Source organism: Octodon degus, unplaced genomic scaffold, assembly GCF_000260255.1.
Source record: "Octodon degus isolate 3935 unplaced genomic scaffold, OctDeg1.0 scaffold00206, whole genome shotgun sequence".
In the NCBI taxonomy this organism is placed as follows: Eukaryota; Metazoa; Chordata; class Mammalia; order Rodentia; family Octodontidae; genus Octodon; species Octodon degus.
In genome coordinates this window covers 1,143,333-1,148,828 of record NW_004524782.1, presented here as the reverse complement: position 1 = coordinate 1,148,828, position 5,496 = coordinate 1,143,333, and the positions used below count along the sequence as shown (strand labels likewise).

The window sequence follows — 5,496 nt, the reverse complement described above, 5'->3', positions numbered from 1 at the left end:
AAATCCTTCTTTCCATTGGACAGATTGCCTTATTCCCAGGACCTGAGGGCCCTCACCCATTGCCCTTGGGCCACTCTTGTCCTTCCTGACCACACGCAGGAGAAGCTCTAATGGGGGAAGGGTATCTGGGTGGGACTGAGGCATCAACACTGAAGAGATGCTTGGGATAAGCTCAGTGCACTGCACTGGAACTCAGACAGAGAATGCAGAATCTGCCAGGCAGGAGAAAGCTACCTGAGAGAGAAGCCCGTGGATGAGACCTGGTAAGAGGGGTGCATACAATAATTCAGCACCGCTTCTCTAGAACAAGGCATTGTGGGAAAATTCAAATCCCCTGAGGGAGGAAACCTCAGCTAGGATGGTTATTGGTGCTCAGCCAAGCAGTCACAGCCTAGATCTGCTTGGCCTGACTCTGCTGTCTCTGGAACACAATGCCCAGCTAGTGAGATATTTGCAAGACAGGGCCTCCCCAGATCCAGCCTTGAAGGAAAGTGGAGAAAGTAAGGAGACAGAGACAATCCCTGTGTGGGCAGTGACAGAGTCAGGACCAGTGAGCTCTAGGAGGGGACTTAGGAGCAAAGGGCAATGTCCTATTTATGGACCAGAGCCAGGTGTTGAGAGATCTGTGAGACACCCAGAATGCCAGGAGACCGCAGTGGCCCAAATTCATAGGAGCGCTGACTACTGTTGGTGTTTCCCCCACTGTCATCATGGTAGTGTGGCTGGGGATCACGCAGAGGAGCAGAGGAAGTGGGCACTTTCACAACACCCACCACTGCCACGGAGCTCCAGGCCCTGCCAGCCCCACGCAGCATCCACTGATCCCCAAGGAACTGTACGCAGAGCGTCTCTCTCCTCTGCACCCTCAACAGCGCTGAACTCAAGGCTGGAGAGAGCTCCCTGTGCAGCCGAGCACCTGGCACAGATCACGGTGGTGAAGAAAACCCATGTCAGTGTCCCCAGCAGCCATGTACTGTCGGCTCCCAGCAACCACTAAAATCCTGATTCACCGTGAAACTGGACAAACATGAGCATTCCTTTGACATCTGGAGCAAAGGGAGAGAGCAAACCTACCAGCGTGGTCTGCAGAGATGAGGGCACTGCCTCTGGGCCAACCACAGCCGCCTGGGAAATTGCCCGAGGGAACGGCCACACACAGCTGGAGCTGACCGCAGAGGGCTTGTAGGCTGGAACGTCAACTAGGCAGAACGGCTTGGGGCCAGCGGGAGATCACAAGCCGGAAGTTGAGGTTCCGACCTGTGTGTGTGAGAAGAGCTGCGATCCTGCCGCACTCTCAGGACAAATGGCTGGTGAAGGACGGACAGCTGATGGCCTACTTGTTCCACCCAGATGAACTGAATCAGTGTCGTCCTGTGTATGTCAGGCACCCTGGGGATTGTTGATATCAGCAAAACAAGGGGTTTGGGGGCTGTGGGTTCTTCTGAGGAACTTGTCATGCTGGCTTCCCTGTTATGAACTTGGCTGATCTCATGGGCACACAGGAGCGTGGGCACTTTCAGTTGATGAGTATGGCTATGTTTAACTTCGGGGAGCTCTCGTCCTTACTTTTAGTACTGCTTCCTGGCTCCAGAGGGGCAGACGGTGAACTGTTCAGTGTCCTCTAGAAGCTTGTCACACTGGCTTTCCTGATATAAAACCAGAACTTTGTGTCTCATGAGGAGCTCGGAACCTCACCGTTGCAGAGGATGGCTGTGGTACCTCTCAGGGGAGCTCTTGTTCTTACTCGGAGCACCGCTTCCTGGCTTGCAGTTCGGGTTCCGCAGCCCGCTAGCACCGGCCCTTCATCCTGCTGGCATACCCTTCCTGGCTTCCATCACTGTTATCTGCATCTTGCTAAAGCAAATTCATGAAACAGACCCGCAAGAGGCATTGTCATGGGCTCCAGGTCTTCAGCCGGACTCGTGCAGGACGTCGCTGTGAGATCCAGCTCCACAGCCTGACTCTCGGGTCTTCAGTGTGTGGATAGATTTCTTGAACTCTCTTGTATATGACACTTCAGTGACACTTATAAAAGAGTACAGTAAATTATGGGTTCCTTATTGTTTTCCATTTTTGCTAATTTAAATATTTTTATTGAAGATACTGCATTTGCACTTATAGTACAGTGCTTAAAGTGCAATGCTGTTTCCCTGATACATGTTCCATTATTCAATTATTGAGAACTCCCAGTACTTTACTATAGCAGCTCAACTTTAGTGACTGCCACAGCATTTGCTACTAATTTAGGTCCTTCAGTTTTATTCCTTGCAGAAGACTGCTATATCTATATTTGAGGTTGACTCAGTCAACCTGTTCAATGGTGGACCCTAAGGAAGCACCACCAGAGGGAGGAGCTCCTCCACCAGGAAGCCCCCAGGCATCCCTCCAGGCCCACCACCTGCACTCTGGGACAGCTGGGTGATGATGGGATTACAGACTTTCTCCAGCTCCTTCTGCTGATGTTCAAATTCTTCTTTCTCCGCAGTCTGATTCTTATCCAGCCAGTTGATGATCTCTTACATTTGTCCAGAATCTTCTTATCTTCATCATTAATCTTCCTTGAAGCATCTCATCTTCAACATCTGCCTTCATGTCAAAAGCATAGGACGCCAGTGCATTCTTGGAGGACACTTTGTCCCTTGGCTTCTCATCTTCAGCTTTGTGCTTCTCTGTTTCCTGGACCATACATACACTCTGTGTCCTCCTTGCTCAAATGGCCCTTATCGTTAGTGAAGGTAATCTTGTTCTCTTTTCCTGTACTTTTATTGACTGCAGAAATGTTGAGGATGCCATTGGCATCAGTATCAAAGGTTTCTTCAATCTGAGGAACACCACGGGGTGCAGGAGGTATGCCTGTGAGTTCAAACGTGCCAAGCAGCTTGTAATCCTTGGTCATGGCTCACTCACCTTTGTATGCCTGAATGAGCACACCAGCCGAGTTGTGCAAGCGGGTAGTGAAGGTCTGGGTCTGCTTGGTAGGACAGGTGGTATTAAGCTAGGCGAGAATTTGCACGACACCACCACCAGTTTCAATACCAAGAGAAATAGGAGTGACATCCAACAGCAGCAAATCTTGGACATGTTCAGACTTGTCTCCAGATAAAATGGCTGCTTGAACAGCTGCACCATAAGCAACAGCTTCGTCAGGAATGATGCCCTTATTTTATTCTTTTCCATTGAAGACGTCCCGCAGAAGCTTCTGGATCTTGGGGATATGGGTAGAGTCACCCACCAGGACAATGTCACGGATCTGAGACTTGTCCAGTTTAGTGTCTCAAAGAGCCTTCTCCACAAGGTCCAGAGTGCCACGGAAAAAGTCAGCAATCAGCTCTTCAAACTGAGCACGAGTGACGGAGGTGTAGAAGTCGATTCCTTCCTAGAGGGACTCAGTCTCCATACTGGCTTGGGTGCTGAAAGAGAGGGTCTCTTAGCTTGCTCACATGCAGTACGAAGACGGCAGACAGCTCGTTTGTTCTCCCTGATGTTCTTGTTCTTGCCCTTTAATTCAGCAATAAAGTGATTGACCGTTCGATTGTCAAAATCTTCTCCACCTCAGTGGGTGTCTCCAGCTGTAGATTTCAGTTCCAAGATTCCATCTTTAGTAGTGAGGATCAAAAGTGCCACCTCCTAAGTCAAAAATCAGCACATTTCTTTCAGCTTCAACCTTTTTGTCTAAGCCATAAGCAATAGCAGCAGCAGTTAGTTCGTTGATACTTCTAAGTACACTAAGACCAGTGATTGTTCCAGAATCTTTGGTTGCCTGATGCTGAGAGTCATTAAAGCAAGTTGGCACAGTGACCCCAGCATTGCTAAGAGTCTTCCCTAGATAAGCTTCTGCAGTCTCCTTCATCTTTGTCAGCACCATAGACGACACCTCCTCCGGGTAGAAGCTCTTTGTCTTTCCTTTGCATTCTGCTTGAACCTTGGGCCTGCCTGCGTCATTCACCACCATGAAGGGCCAGTGCTTCATACCAGGGTGCACAATAGCGTCATCAAATCTATGTCCAAATCAGATGCTTAGAATAAAAAACTGTACTGGTGAGGTGCAGAGCCACTTGACTTTTTTCAGCAGCTCCAATCAGTCTTTTGGTGTCAGTGAAAGTGACATAGCTCGGAGTGGTTTGAGTTCCCTGATCACTGGCAATTGTCTCCGCTTTTCCGTGCAGGAAGACACCCACACAGGAGTAGGGGGTGCCACGGTCAATGCCAACGCAGGTCCGTTCCACATGGTTGCTTGAGTATAGGCCCAGCTGTGCTAGCAGAGATGGGCACACGAGAAGCCCCTCACCTACCAGCATTGTCTTAGTTACTTTTTACTCGTTGCTAGGACAAACACCCTGGAAAGGGTTAATAGAGTTTTGTGCCTTAATTGTGAAAAATTATAAAAACTCCTTGTGCTTCCTGTTATCTGCTCTGAGAAATGTGTTCTCCCTTTCGGCTCAAGGCTGTTCAACAATAAATAACTGTTTCTCGTCAAGGCAGCAAGCTAACACAAACTCCCTCCCCAACCATCTCCTGTAACGTAGTCAGCTTAAGATGTGTCTTGTAGAAATATGCGCTTATCACTATGCTGTGAAAGACTGTTTAGTTATAAACAGTTTGCAGCTGTGTCAAATGAATGCAGTTTCTGTTGTTCTGTACTAGATAACGAGTTTGCTTACCAAACTGCATGTGATTTCTGTTATAAATACCTCCTTGCTACCCACGTTCAGGGCCAATCAGCCTCCTCCTGCGAGAGAGAAGCGGCTGACGGACCTGACCTCAGTAAATAAAAGGCTCTATTCAAATTTCTATCTGGCTGATCTGGTTCCTATGCAGAGTTGACCCATAACATACCCGACACTCAAAAGGAAGGAAGGAAAGGTTTATTCAGCTCACAGTTACTGGAGGGTTCAGTCCATATTCTGCTGGCTCCAAGGCAATCGACAGCAGTTCATGCGGCAGAAAACAATGAAGAGCAGAGGAGGAGCGCTGCAGCGGCGTCCTTCAAGCCTCTCTCTTCCTTCTGCGCTGACTGCAAAGATCGGCGCTCCACAGCGAAGATCCGAGCTCCTCCAAAGTGGCTGCGAAGACCAAGCTCCTGCGAAGACTGGGACTTCTCCACGGAAGCGGGGCGGGGCGGCAGGAAACCAGGCAGCAGGCAGGAAGCCTTTCTCAATTCCTGGGCCCTGCCCACCTGCAGGGCGAGGCCCCCACGCTGAGACCCGAGTTGACACAATGTATCAACTAACACAGGCATGTTCAATCGGGTTCCCTATTGTTTTACTGGCAAACACTATTAGGACAGTGCCCTTTGCATAGCTTTTGGTTTTGTGAGCTCTGTGTTTGTCTTTTTTCTTCTTTCTTGTTCTTTGCGACATTTTGAGGGCTGGGACTTTCTACCTAAGTGTGTATTAAATTTCTTTCTTTCTTTCTTTCTTTCTTTCTTTCTTTCTTTCTTTCTTTCTTTCTTTCTTTCTTCTTTCTTTTTTCTTTCTTTCTTTCTTCTTCTTTCTT

At 48.8% G+C, this 5,496-nt stretch overlaps 1 pseudogene; it reads right to left on the bottom strand.

Annotated features, from left to right (window-relative positions):
- Window positions 1–2,301: 2,301 nt before the first annotated feature.
- LOC101589898 lies at window positions 2,302–4,298 on the bottom strand (annotated as a pseudogene).
- Between the last annotated feature and the right edge of the window lie 1,198 nt (window positions 4,299–5,496).